This window comes from Leptonychotes weddellii, chromosome 2, assembly GCF_054177405.1.
Source record: "Leptonychotes weddellii isolate Sample4059 chromosome 2, ASM5417740v2, whole genome shotgun sequence".
NCBI classification, from domain to species: domain Eukaryota; kingdom Metazoa; phylum Chordata; class Mammalia; order Carnivora; family Phocidae; genus Leptonychotes; species Leptonychotes weddellii.
The window spans coordinates 167,386,787-167,401,412 of record NC_138370.1 but is presented as its reverse complement, the minus strand read 5'-3'; the positions used below and the strand labels follow the sequence as shown (position 1 = coordinate 167,401,412).

General features: G+C 42.9%; 1 protein-coding gene across 11 annotated transcripts in view; it reads right to left on the bottom strand.

Annotated features, from left to right (window-relative positions):
- The window catches only part of LDB2 (LIM domain binding 2), a 376,618-nt gene that overhangs the window by 102,372 nt on the left and 259,620 nt on the right, over positions 1-14,626 (bottom strand). The gene's annotated exons all lie outside the window — the stretch shown is intronic.

The following is a 14,626-nucleotide window of genomic DNA, read 5'->3' as shown; positions in this document are numbered from 1 at the left end:
TGTCCTGCTCAGTGAGCAGGCAACACAGATGACTTGGGTAGGTGGGTCTACATGTTCTTGGATTTAATATTAGGAAAGCCATGGACAGCTGTCGATAGAAGCCATGTTCTCCAATAACTGTTTGTACCAGAATTATGGATAGTGTCTTTGACATCCGCCATCTCTTTTGTCTTATTTCTCAATTGGTTCAGACCTTAATGTTTAAAAAATGTGTCACTGGGGCACCTGGGTGGCTCAGTCGTTAAGTGTCTGCCTTCGGCTCAGGTCATGATCCCAGGGTCCTGGGATCGAGCCCCGCATCGGGCTCCCTGCTCAGCGGGAAGTCTGCTTCTCCCTCTCCCACTCCCCCTGCTTGTGTTCCCTCTCTCACTGTGTCTCTCTCTGTCAAATAAATAAATAAAATTTAAAAAAAAATAAAATAAAATAAAATAAAAGATGTGTCACTTATTGTAATCTCAAATCACTGACAAATAGTCGGAAGGTAGCAAACAAGTTCCAACCCCAATTCAATTTCACAAATGCTTTTCACTCATCTCCTATGTGTACAGCACCGTGTTGCATTTCAGAGTGACTACAGGAGCACCAAGACAGCATTTCAGGCCAGAGTACCTCCATTATATTCTAGACTCAAGACAGAGGAGTAGGTCTCTGATGTCATGACAAATGATTCAGTGACAAATGCCACTGTCCAGGGTCCAGGTTCAGGTATCCAAACTCTTTAGTGGACCTGGGACTTCTGCAGCCCCAAATGCATCTTGTAACATGAGCTCCTTGAGAGCAAGAACTTGTGTCTGAGTCTTAGTCTTGGTCCCAGTGTGTAGAACAAGGCTTGGCTAAGAGCATCGTCATGGGATGACTGGCTAGCTGAATGGACAGAGGAGTCCTGCTGGATATCAGAAGATGTGTGTTGAGAAGAAAATAAAAATCACCTCCACTTCAAATGATCATACAAAGGACTTTGGCTCTCCTAACAATTCCGCTTGCAAATAAATTATGTAAATTTAGGAAGTATTTTTAAAATTAATGGAGTGGGGATTTTTCCCAGATTAAGAACCATATTTCAACAGTACAAATGCAGGTGCTTTGAAATAAACACAGATGATGTCTGCTAGGCAGGTGGATAATAAATCTATACAAAGAGCTCCTGCCTCTTCCTACTATGAGTCTTTTCTTTGGGTCATACAGCCAGGAAATAATCGGTGGAACAGTGAAACTAGCTTTTTGATAGGGAAGGCTACTTTGATTTTCTAGATGAATGGGCCAGGACCAGGTGGAGAACCAACAGTGAATGCTTATTTAGACTCAGAGAAATCACAGATTAGATTATACAGTTCAAGGGGAACAAATAAAGATAAAAACAAAAAGTACAAATGTCTGGCACGCAGGAGGCATTCAATGAGTATTGGTTGAATGACATACATGAAAGAGCCATATGCTTAAAAAGGAAAGCCAGGATGGGTACAAATCACACATCACTGACATGAACCAGTGCTTCAAGTTAGGGCGATGGCTTTTGTATGATGTTCCCTCCGCACCAAAGCCTCTGTCTTCAGGAGGCCTTGGGGATTAAAGCGAAAATACCAAAAAGAACAATAGCTATTGGCTAACTTCATATGACAGTTTTGAACGAAAGCTTTAGAGCTCACCTTTTACTCTGCAGACACAAGTTGTTAACGAGTTTGAGCAAGGCAGGAGCAGATCCAGATTTAAATATTTCTCAGCTTCAAATTTCTATGACCTCTTTTTTTTTTTTTTTTTTTTTTTGGTAACAGCCCAGTACAACTTAGTTTTCTCTGTTAATATTTGTATCAAATTACTGAGGAACTGAGAAGGAATTCTGTGGATCTAGGGTGGGGTGAAAGCATGCGTTAATGGGGAAGACATGTAAATCTCTATGTGCAGAAAGAGTAATTTGTGTAATTTCAGTGAAAACCTCTACAAAAACAGTCATAAAAAAGCTTCGTCCTAAGGTCTGGCATCCTTTATAATGGCCTAATTCTGACGAACTTATCACTCTACCGATGCCTCATTTTATCATATTTATTTTTCTGTAAGTACCTCTAGATACTTCTAAACTACTCCAAAAGATTATCACTGCTCCATCCCAAAGCCAAACCTATGACTAGGATGTCAGTTGCAAGAGGGAGGACCTTTGTCTTTTTGATAGTTCCTCAATCTCCAGCACCCAGCCAGCATCCTGGACAGAGCAGCACTCAATAACTACTTGTTGAATAAATAAATAAGTGGTGACTGCTATGAACTTAGTAAAATTACACTCATTGAGAATAACTGGAGGAAAGCAAGGGTGAAGAGAGGTCCTGCGAAATAACCAGAAAGGACAAGATGTTCTGCAGAGAAATGCTATTTTACTGCTTTCAAACATGCTCTTTGCAATCAATGAGTATCAAGTGCTACTAATTTAACTGGTACTTGGGGAGGTACTTGAATAAACCAATATGGCTACATTTATAATGATCTTATGGCATACATGCCTTGGAAGCAGCTTAAAGTACTTGAAATATATACATAGTTGTACTTTAAAGAGTTTCACAGCCACACCCCTAACCCCCATCTCCTCTGCCATCTCCAGACTTTCTATTATTCATTCATGAAGCAAACTGGTTTTGGTCCCATGGGGAAAAGAATTTCATAACTAAGCCAAATTGTCATGATTTTGAATTTCAGGTGCCCAAATATAAGAGATTTTCTCGCAACTGGTAATATGATAGTAGTAACAGCCTCTTGCTGCTGTTACAACAAACTTTCTGCCAATTTCAGAAGGTACCAATATAACCACTACCAATAGTACTACTACTGAGAATGATGCTAACAGCTAGCTACATGTAAGTTCTTATCATGTGCCAGTCATTAGATTAAGTTTTTCGCCTGTACTATCTCCTTCAACGCTCTCAATGACTTGAGAGGGTAGTATTATTATTATCCGAATTTTATAGATACAGTCACTGAGGCTCAGACAGATCAAGGTCACACATCTAGAACACCTGACTCCAAAATCAATCAATCAATCAGTCAGTCAATAATCTATCTTTTGCCATCTCTTTTTATTGTGCAGGACAATTATGAGTCTCTGGCAGTCTCCTTTAACTTTGCGCACAGTGGAATCCCCACTACACCCAGTATGGTGTCAGCCACACGGTAGACAAACAATGCTAGATTGACACATTACGTGAATAAAGGCTACAAAAATGCAATTGGCTATTTAAAGAAAATAAATAATTTCTTTCTCTGGAGAACATTTCGAAGGGAATACAACAGTATCTGTTTGGGATGTGTTAAATATGCAGGGACCTTAAAGATCATCTAGTCTAACCATCTGCCAAAAGTATCCAGCCAAGGTCAGTGTCTCTGAAATCTTTCGATGGAGACCCCATTGCCTTCAAGATGGAAGTCCAGACTCTTGAATATGATTTGTAAGGATCTTTCTTGCCTTGGTTGGTCCCTGCTTACCTCTTCCACCTTATTGCTTGCTACTTGCCTGCCTCTCTGTTTCTCCTCATTCTTCTCTGCTTCTCTCTGTGTCCCTACCGCCCACCCCCCTTCACAGACAGACACACGCTCTTGTTTCTAAATGCCTGGAACTTCTGATAGCTTCTCGAACCCCATAGCTTTACTTTACTCCACATCTTAGTTCGTGAGTTTCCACCTGCTTGGAATGCCACTACCTTCCTCTGGTTAATTTATCCTTTAAGAACCACCTCCAGGTAATTTGGGGCAAATGTCTCTTAGCAGTGTTTCTGCCATTCTCTCTGCTCTCCAGCAACAGAGCATGTCTTACACTGGATTGAACTGTGTACTTGATCCCCATGAGACTGTAAACTTTCTGAAGGTAGGACTACAACCCTCTGTCTCACTGCTGTAGCCCGCAGTACCAGGCACAGAGTAGACTAGATATGTATCTAGTGGATGACTGAGGTAGACCCAGAGGCTGGGATTTCTGATGCCCACTGAGCTCTCGTCCATGAATATAACAGCTTCTCAATTGGGAAAAACACAAAAGCAATAAAGTTTTTGTGCAGTACAGTTTTCTGAATACTGGGGGTGGTTTTCATGTGGGAAGCAGTCTGGGCCACCCTGAAAACTCACAAACTATTAACCACAGTCCTGAAGCCTGCCAGTTTCCATGGCTTCTTTTAGCAAAGAGAAGCACTTCTTGATCCAGGCATGCTCTTTACCCAGTGATAGCATCCTTTATTGTGACAGATGCCTCGAAGCTTCTTCGGAAGGCAAGTCACTCCTGCTTCCTGCAATGTCTACGTGCACCCGTCATTCTCGGCTGCTCTGCTCTGGAATCACAGAATGGCTCAACAAGAAGGGTCTGTGAAGACCATCTTGTCCAACACTGTCATTCTAGTCTCAGTTGATATAGGACAGAGCACTGAAATGCTGAAAGGCCCCCAGGGGGTGGGCAGAACATTGCATTTTTGAACCAAGCTTTTGTGTATTATCTTACCTTGTTGCCAGCACAACCTTATGAGGTAGGAACCACTATGAACTCATTTGTACAAATGAGGGAGGTGAGGCTTAAAGGTAAGTGGCCTGTCCAGAGTCACAAAGCAGCCAGACTACCTCATGTTCTATTATCCCCATCCACTATTCCAAATCACTGCATTCTAGTTGGAATACATATCAGTTCCTGGACTCCTTAGAGCAGGTGATTTTGGACCTTCATTACCAATCTAACCCCTGGGTTTCATTTGCTGCATCTTATTCTTTCTCTCACTGTTTGACAGTAGAGCAAGGCTAGAGATTGTCATACTCACTCTCAGTGTACTGCCCTGGGAGACGTGTCATCGGGAGGCCTAAAGTATGAAATTGGTCATGAGTGAGCAGCATATGTGGACAACTTTGAAAAGACCTTATTCCTAAATCCTACTGACTCTACACCCCTATCCCACTTGAAACCTAACCAGGTCCTTAGAAAAGTCAGGGAAGTACAACTTGTACCCTTTTTCAGTAGTCAGTGCTCTGGCCAAAGCTTCATCTTATTGCAAATCATCACGAACATGTTTTCATTGACTAAATGTGAGAGCTTGTGCAAGTGGCTTATCTTCACCGTGTCTCATTTTGTCACCTATAAAATAGAATGACAAGAGTCCTTCCTTCAAATAGCTGTTGTGAGTTTTAGACAAATAGCTTGGGTAATGTCCTCCTTAGAGTGACTCTCAGGGAAGGTCAGCTAACCTTGTACTTAACACACATGAGAATCAGGAGAAAACTTCTCCTGCTCTCTTCTCTGAAGGCATGCTAACACCTGAATGGAAGTGCTGCAGCGAACGAATCCCTTCAGATGCCATAAAGGGAGGCTATAGACAGGATTCCCTCTCTCTCTTTTTTTTTTAAAGATCTTTCATTCTCTCTTTCTTTTAGAGACTGAGAGAGAGAGAGCAGGTGGAGGGAGAGAGACAAGCAGACTCCATGCTGAGCACAGAGCTTAACAAGGGGCTTGATCCCACGGTCCTGTGATCACGACCTGAGCCGAAATCAAGAGTCGGGCACTTAACCAACTGTACCACCCAGGCGCCCCTAGACAGGATTCTCCAGCACTGTGCGAGGCTGAGCACAGAGGGCTTGCATCATGGCCATATTAAAGGCTGCTGCTGCTTCTATTTAAAGAAATCCTCCTGGGGAGGCTATATGAAAAAGCACCCGCTCTTCAACCTCTTCCCTGTTGGCTGTGTATGCGTAGTCAGGACTTCTTGGCAGTGAACACAATCCATGAGTCACACTGAGAGGCCAGTGACTGAAGAACTATTCTCTTCAGTGTCATGCCTACCACACCATAATTCCACTTTGCACTCCCTACTTTATGTACTGGAAGCTTCTGGAAAGTAACTCATTATTGAGAGTACTAGAAATGTGTGTCATGGTTCTTGCAGTTGTCCATACTACTGGTGTGCTTCTATTCTCTTCCAGCTTGGTAGAAAATGAGTAGTGAATGTTAAAAGCATTAGCTTCACCCACCTATTCTACCTTTCCATACAAGTGACCACTCCTACAGGTGCTCATGAGGACCTCCACCTCCAGCAAGAAGGAAAGAAAAACTAACATTCATCATCATCATCATCATCATTACTTTTGACTGCCATTTATTAAGTATCAGATCCTTTACAATGACTGTCTCCATTTTGTGGGTGGAGAAATCAAGGCTTAGAACAATTAGATTATTTGGCCAAGTTCACACACTGCTAAATGACAAAGAGGTGGGATTCCTAGTGTGATAGGCAGCTTCTAAGATGGCTCCCAAATATCTTTGCTTTCTAGCATTCACTCCCTTGTGTAATCCCTTCCCTTTGGGTGTGGGCTAGATTTAGTGACTTGCTTCTAGCAATAACATAGAACGTCATAGAGGTGATGGGATATCACTCTCAGGATTTGGTCACAAAAAGACCGTGTCTTCCAACATGGCTGCCCTGTCTTACTTGCACATCCTGAGGGAAGCCAGTTACCATGTTGTGAGGGGCACTATGGAATGAATGTTTCTGGTTTGCAGACACCAAGGACCTAAATCTGCTAACAGTCTCAGGAGTGAGCTGACAGTTGAGTCTTGAGATGAATACAATCCCAGCTGACATCTTGATTACAGCTCTGTGAGAGACATTGATCCAGAGGCACCCAGCAAAGACACACCAGATTCCTAAACCATGGAAACTATGGGATAAAAAATGTTTTTTTAAACTGCCGCATTTTGGGGCAACTGGTTACATAACACCATTTAACTAATACACCGACTCCATTTGGTTGACTATAGCCTGGGTGTTGGGTTCTTTCTACATTTCACAGTAACCTTGGGACACTCGCCTTTATTTTATAATGCTGCAAGTCAATGATCTGGGAACCTCATCTCAATGATGGTCCACTGTGGGATATAATGCAACAAGACTAGGGGCTGGGAAGGTGAGAAGAAAGAGCAAAAAGAAGTTGGTTATAAAATTCCAAAGATTGACCTTTCTACTCTCCACCATTGCTGAGCTCTGAGGGGAAGGTCAAAAATTGAGAAGTGATGAGTCTACAAAGTATTGGAGCTCAGGAGTCTCCATTTCATTGCCCTTAGTGTGGCATATGGAAGGTGCTGCATGATCTGGCCAACACTGCCTGCCTAACAATAACAAGCATCCCATACTCCCATAGACCTCAGTGCTTTACCTACACAGCACCTTCCACCAGGACTGTTATCATCTCCCATCCCCCTTTTTTCCTTCCTTCCCACATCCATAATCTTTCTGGTGAACTCCTACATATACTTCAAAACCCAGTTCAAAGACCATTTCTTTCAGTAAGTCCTTACTGACATCTGGTGATCTGCCCCCACCCCAGGATCTCAGGCTGGGTTAGAGGAGCCACCTATGGCCTCCCATAAAACCAAATATTTCTTCTAATGTAATATGCATCACACTATTATAATTTCCTATATGGGTGTCTTTCTTCCCTATTAACTGAGTGCCTGGAGGGCAGAGCCTATGGCATGTATATCTGTATCCCAAATGCACACTGGAGGGGGTCAAAAATATTTTTGAAATGAATAAATAAATGTGAGGGGAGACCATGGGAGGCAAAGCAACCCCATGTAGGAAGACTGAATGCTTTGCCCCTAAGATGTGGCCGCACAAAGAGGCTCGATGCTCTGGCCCTTTCAGTGAGTTAATACACATCCCACTGAGGGGTGGGAGAAGCTGCCTTCTGAAGCCTGGCCTGACCACCCAGCTACTGCAGGCATGGAGGGCCAAGAAGCTCAAGTGAAATGAACCAGCCATTTACGAGTTGATCTGCTCCTTCTCAGTGTGTACACCGCTAGGGAAACACATCCTGATCCGTGCATGGGTAATAAAACCCCAGAGAAGACGAGAAAGGTTCCTGAATGGGCCAGAAAGTCCCTGAGCTTTGGGTTAAACACCAGGAAATGAAAAGCAGGTTCTGTTTCAAGTGTTTTGGGTTTAGTGAAATTGGATGATGCATCTTGCCTAGCACCTCTTCCCCTGACTTCTAAACCCTCATAAACTCTGTGAATCAGAAACATACCAGTTGCATGCCTCTGACTCAACTCATCAAAATGTTGTTTTGTAAGGATTATGTGAGTTCCAGAGAGCCCTTGAAAAATGGCATTCCTTTTTATTATTATTTATTTATTTGACAGAGAGAAACACAGCGAGAGAGGGAACACAAGCAGGGCGAGTGGGAGAGGGAGAAGCAGGCTTCCTGCCGAGCAGGGAGCCCGATGCGGGGCTCGATCCCAGGAGCCTGGGATCATGACCTGAGCCGGAGGCAGACGTTTAACGACTGAGCCACCCAGGCGCCCCGAAAAATGGCATTCCTTTATCTCATGCCTCTAAAGCTCCAAGTAGTCCCGCAGACATGGGAGGGTGCCATATGACGTAGAATCTCTCCAGAATCTCACCATGCCTTTGGCTCCTATGGGAGCCCCAGCCCAAAGTACTTGATTCTACCCCAAACTGAGAGCCTGTGAGTTTGCCTCAGATCAGTTCACCATGCTCTGTCTTCTTAATGATTTTAGGACAAGAAAAATAATTCTTGGGAAGGCCTTTCTCAACTTTCTGACTTGATAAAATGCTCCTCAACCTTCAGTAAGTCTAATCTTTTTTACCACACCCCCCAACACCACCATTAGAGAAAACCTGTCTTATGTGTGGTTAGCCATGTCTTTGTCCTTTTTTTTTTTTTTTTAAAGATTCCATTTATTTATTTGACAGAGAGAGAGACAGTGAGAGCAGGAACACAAGCAGGGGGAGTGGGAGAGCGAGAAGCAGGCTTCCTGCCGAGCAGGGAGCCCGATGTGGGACTCGATCCCAGGACCCCGGGACCACGACCTGAGCCGAAGGCAGACGCTTAACCATCTGAGCCACCCAGGCGCCCCCATGTCTTTGTCCTTTTAAACAATCAGCACTTATAGGGAAATAGGGAATGGATTTCAGCCCCTGGATTCAGTTCAAAGGACTGGGAATTAGGGCCTGAGTGCTGTGTTGGGAAAGAATATGGAGCTAGTACAGGATGCCTTGTATTAAGCATCAATTAAAAGAGTATCAAGACTGATTTCTGATGTCTGCTTTGTTTGGACACAGGTGGAACAAGTGATGGGATGCAAGCTATGTATTCGCTATCCATGGATTGTGCTAGAAGGCAGTCAGGCCCTTACCTTAAGGGCTATTGAAAGGTATGTGGGGAAGTTTATATCTATACCAAGCCACTGTGGCATTTATGCTTTTGAATTCTTGTGTTGGGAGGGGAAGGAAAGGGAAGAAATCAATTCTGTGTCTTCTTTTTTATGCCATCACTTGACTCTTTTGCGTTGGATTGCCCTTGGTAGCAACCCCACTCTCTTTTATTTGCGGTTTCTAATCTCCCCCATTAATTAGAAAACCAGGTAACCAAGCCTTCTGAAAATGTGTACAAAGAATAAATACAGTTTCAAATCAGGGCTCACGGACTCCAGTATGAGTGAAATATAAGAGCTTTGCTGCATGGGATTTACCCTTTTGGGGGAGGGAGGGCTTTGGTGATTTTTTTTTTTATCCTAGTTTCTCAGACATGTTCCATACAAGCAGAGGCTCGCACTGAGAATGGTCCCTAAAGACTAGAAGAAGCATGCTCATATAGGTGGTTAGCCATCTAGAACTTTTGCAGAGTTTACAGTTATTTTATAGGTGGGCAGATGTAGCATAAAATACCATCACAAGTTACTAAAGCCACAGTTGAGTTACGTGGAGGGTCAAATCCAGAAAGTCATGATTATGTCATCCCCATTTCACAGATGAGAACACCGAGGCCCAGGGAGCTAAAGAAGGCAGCTTAGGGTCATGCCCAAGGCAGAGCCAAGATTCCAGTTTGCCTGTGTCCCTGGGGAATGTCACACCAAGGTAGACAAGCCTGTATCCTTCTCTGCTGCCCCAGCCTGCCTACACTTGTTTCTCTTCTCCTAAAGTCATCAGACCAAAGAAACTGGAACCCCGGGGTGCCCAGAGATCACACTTAAAAGGCACAAGGCCGAAGGCAGCCGACCCTGGTATCAGTCTGCTGCGGGAGACTACAGGAATGTTGTGTTTCTGATAGGGCTCTGATTATTTAGGAGGCAAGCTGATCCCCAGACAGTAAGATTCTGTAATTTACCTGAAGATCTTTCCTGCTGTATGACAACTTCTATTTATGTACTTCGTTTTCATCTCTGCATCTTTATTCTTTGAGGTTAATAAGAAGAACCATGTTATTACAGCAAATCCACTTACACTTGGACAAGGGAGTGCAGGGGGGAGGGGAGAAGAGGGGGCAGTCTGAGTTGGTGAGAAACCTAAGCCATATAATGATTTTAGAGAGATGACATGTTTTTTAAATTTATAATTTATCTGCCAGCTAAAACAAGAAGAACAAAAAGCTCCAAAGCAGCTTGGTGTATTAGAGCTCATATACGTCAAAGCAGTTCAAACAGGATTTGCACAAAGGAGAGCTTAGAAGCCATTTAGAAGGAAAAGCAATATCATTGCCCTAAGACTTTAGGAAGCACTATCTGCACAGCATTCAAGTTTACTCTGCAATTTGCACTCCCTGATAACAAAGAATTTCCAGATAGAAGTCGGGTTGGATCTGCTTTAATTGAAATCGGAAACCCCCATCTGATCGCAAGCAATTTCCGTGCTAAGATTCCTCAAAATCATTTTGCTGTAGGAAAACAAAAGCTCGTATTGTCCTGTGGTAGTATATCACTAGCTTTGGAAACATTTTCCTCAGCCCAGCCCAGCCCAGCCCAGCCCAGGTAAAATATTCACAGAGTCTACATTTGTGGAGGCTAAATGAATGAGGTTTTAGTCACAAAAACCTGGGTTGTTTTTCTCAACCTCACATAAGGAATCCCAATTCTTTGTGAGAAAGGTTTGAATGCTCTAAGGAAATCTTTTCCTGGGCTGCTATTTTTTTTCTGCATCCCCTTTCCTCATAGAGAGGGTGGCTTTTCAAAGAGGGCTGGTACTCACGGAAGCAACTATGTGGGTGCTTAAATGATACACTGTGACGTTTTATTCATGAATTCCACAAATATTTCTGGAGTGCCTACTCTCTGGCAGGTGCGGCGCTGGCTACGTGATGGAGGGAAGGTCCCCATCTGTCCTGGGGGAGTTTAAAATCTACTCAACAATAAGCAGATGATTGCACACATGAATGTATAGTAACAAATTGTGATAAAAAGAAGCCTGGATGCTCAGTGAGAGTATAATGGAGTGGGGGGAGGACTCAGTTAAGATAGGGGCATTAGGACAGGCTGTGGAAGGAAGTCTGAGAATAAGACAGTGGGGACACGGGCATAAGAAGAAATTATTCTTCAGTGTCTTAATTGTGGAGCTTTCTTCTTCCATTCTCCTACTGAGAGTTGGCCAGGATGTAGTAGCCAAGGCCGATGTTGAGATAAAAATTGAACTAGCCAGGCCCAGGCGCCTGAGTGGCTCAGTCGTTAAACGTCTGCCTTTGGCTCAGGTCATGATCCCAGGGTCCTGGGATCGAGCCCCCCATCGGGCTTCCTGCTCTGCGGGAAGCCTGCTTCTCCCTCTCCCACTCCCCCTGCTTGTGTTCCCTCTCTCGCTGTGTCCCTCTCTGTCAAATAAATAACTAAAATCTTAAAAAAAAAAAATTGAACTAGCCGTGCCCTCTGTCAAAGGAGAGGATGCTGAGCATGCTAGGTTCTGGATCCGGGTGCCAGGGTTCAAATCCTGACTGCTACTTACTGGCTACATACCTTGGGCAAGTGACTTCACCAATCTCTGCTTCCTTGCCTCTTTTTAAAAATGGAATGTTAACAGCATTCACCTCATTGGATTATAGGGTTCTAAGGATTCCATAACTTATTATGCATGAAGTGTTTAAAATAGTCCCTGGTGTGTGTGTGTGTGTGTGTGTGTGTGTGTGTTTGCAAATATAAATGGAGTTTGTAACCTCCGGGGAAGGAACAGTTACATATCTAATCATAACCTAACTGAGGGAAAGGGCTTTATGACCCAAGCATCGTGAGAGCGCAAAGGAGCGAACAATGGAATCTGCTAGAAAATGTATCTTAAAAGGCGCAGCATTGCAGAAAGAAACACATTAGGCCAAGCTGAGGGCTCTGTTCTTTGATTTAACATCCTTCGCTTTAATTTGCTTCATCTGTGTAATGGGTATTACAGCCTGCTGGATCGCTATAGCCAAAGGACGCTACCACAGGAGAGTTCTCTGTGCAGGAGCACTAGGGGACCTGGAGGAAGCGCTTCACAAATACTTGCTGAATGAACGCACAAAGCGAGAGGAAAGCTCAGGAAGTCACCTTGACCCATTCAGTCAGATACAGCTCAGGCTTGCTCGGAGAGCAGGGAATCCTCGAAAAGGGAGGAATGAGTATTGTAAGCAAAACTTAAAGAATTTTCTAGATGAAAAGGAAATGGGCACAACTTAATTGATATCCAATGTGTCCATCTCTTCCTCTATTTTCAAATTGACTTTTGCAGCTTCTGTTCTGCCAGCCCTTTCCACTGTACTGACAGAGTCTGTATCTTCTTTCATTTATTCATTCATTGGGCAAATATTTATCCAATGAATTACTTGTACCTGCCAAGCACTGTTTCTAGGGCATAAAGGTAGGCAGCTTACATCCCCTGCATGCAAGTTTATCATCTGGTACTCAACAGAAATCAGGGAAGATTGTTGCAATAAAACAAAAACAAGTGCTCTGTGATAGAAGTGAGCACAGGAACTTATGGGAGCAGAAGACCGTCTTCCATTCGGAATTTGCAAAATACCGTTTAAATGCTTTATTCCCTCGTGATGCAAAAGACAACAGTAAACTCAGGCTCGGCTTCTTCAACTTTGAAATAAAGTTTCAGAGAAGAGTTTGAGAGCTTTGAAAAAAAAATGGGTAACGTTTGCAGAAGGAGGAAAACAAACTAAATAAGAATTATAATCTTTACTTGGTTTCACATTTCTCCTCCTGAATAATTACATGTAGAATTAATTCTAGACAAAGTGTTTCTAACATTGTCTGGGGGAAAAAAAACTCGCAAATTTCTGTTGCCATGTGAAATAATTTAAAGGTTAAAAAGCTAATTGTGCTAAATTGGGTCTATAGAAATTTGGCATGGGCATGACTTGGCTTCAGACAGAGCCATGAAACAAAACCCAAAGATAGGTATAACATGCTAAACACATACCTGGCAAAAACAAATCTTTTAATGAGAAAGGGATAGCAATTACGATGAAAGCAAATAAGTATAGAGGAAGCTGGAACCAAAGAATTTTTTTTCAAATGTTGAATGTAGCTCCCATTTCACTTAAATTTATTCCTTCAACGAATATGTAACCAGAGACCTAGCCATGCAACGAACAAGCAGGAGATGCGGAGCAGTGAGCAGATGGGTCTCTGCCTTCAAGGCACTCACAGTCATGCAAAACAGCCAGGGATGACAAAGATGACAAACCTCATCCATTACCCATCTACTTCCAAACAACTTCAGACTATCTCGCTTTGTCAGGGTGGTTAATTCCCAAATTTTCATCCATCCAACTATCTATCCATCATCTATTCATCATTTGTTAAGCAGCTACTATGTGCCACCCTGTTTTATATATTCTTGTAGCATCCCAGACTTTTTCTTTTCTTTCTTTCTTTTTTTTAGAGAGGGAGAGAGGGGGTGGAGGAGAGTCAGAGGGAGAGAGAGAATCTTAAGCAGGCTCCACCCAGTGTGGAGCCCCACATGGGGCTCGATCTCACAACCCTGAGATCATGACCTGAGCTGAAATCAAGAGTCAGATACTTAACCAACTGAGCCACCCAGGCACCCTGCAGACTTTTCTTTTATAGTAGTTCTCTTAAGTAGAATATACTACTTCTAAGTCTTCTTATCCCTTTATTCTGTAAGGAATACAAGGTACATTGTGGGTCTGCAAATAATGATTTGTAGAATAAACAAATAGGTAAACTAATAGACTAGTAAAGCAAGAGAGGGGTAAATGGAGAATAGTAATATAGCCTGGGAAGTGCAGTAACAGAAACTCTCTAAATCGTTGATGGATTATACAAGTTTAACTGAAATATAAGACCACCAAAGTGTGTTGGGCCATTAGAGAAGCTTCAGAGATGGTCCTGACTTTAAGGAGAAGAAATATGCCACCAGGACAATATTAGAAATGTATACTCACCCCGATCCTCCCTTTGTTTCCCAGATCCGTGGGATAAAGGAAACTAATAGTAACAGTTAATACTTTTGGACCATTTACTGCCAACCAGGTACTATTAAAACCACTTGCTACTTGTAAACTAATTTAATCCTCACCACAGGTTTTATGCCATGGGTATTACTATTATCCCCGATCTACGTATAAGAACACTGACCGATAGAGAGGTGTGGTCCCTGGCCCAGATCTTACAGTTGGTAACTGACATACACAGGATTCAAACCCGGATCATCTTGCTCCAAATTTTTCTCCGGAAAAGGCAAATTCTATTCTAAAGGACTCCTAACAAACTGTTTATTTATTATCTGTGTCTAACTTAAGATTCAGATTTGGAACTGGTCCTTATTAGGAAATACTGTCATTTTTAGTTCAAATGAAACCATGATTTCTCGATGACACTTATCAT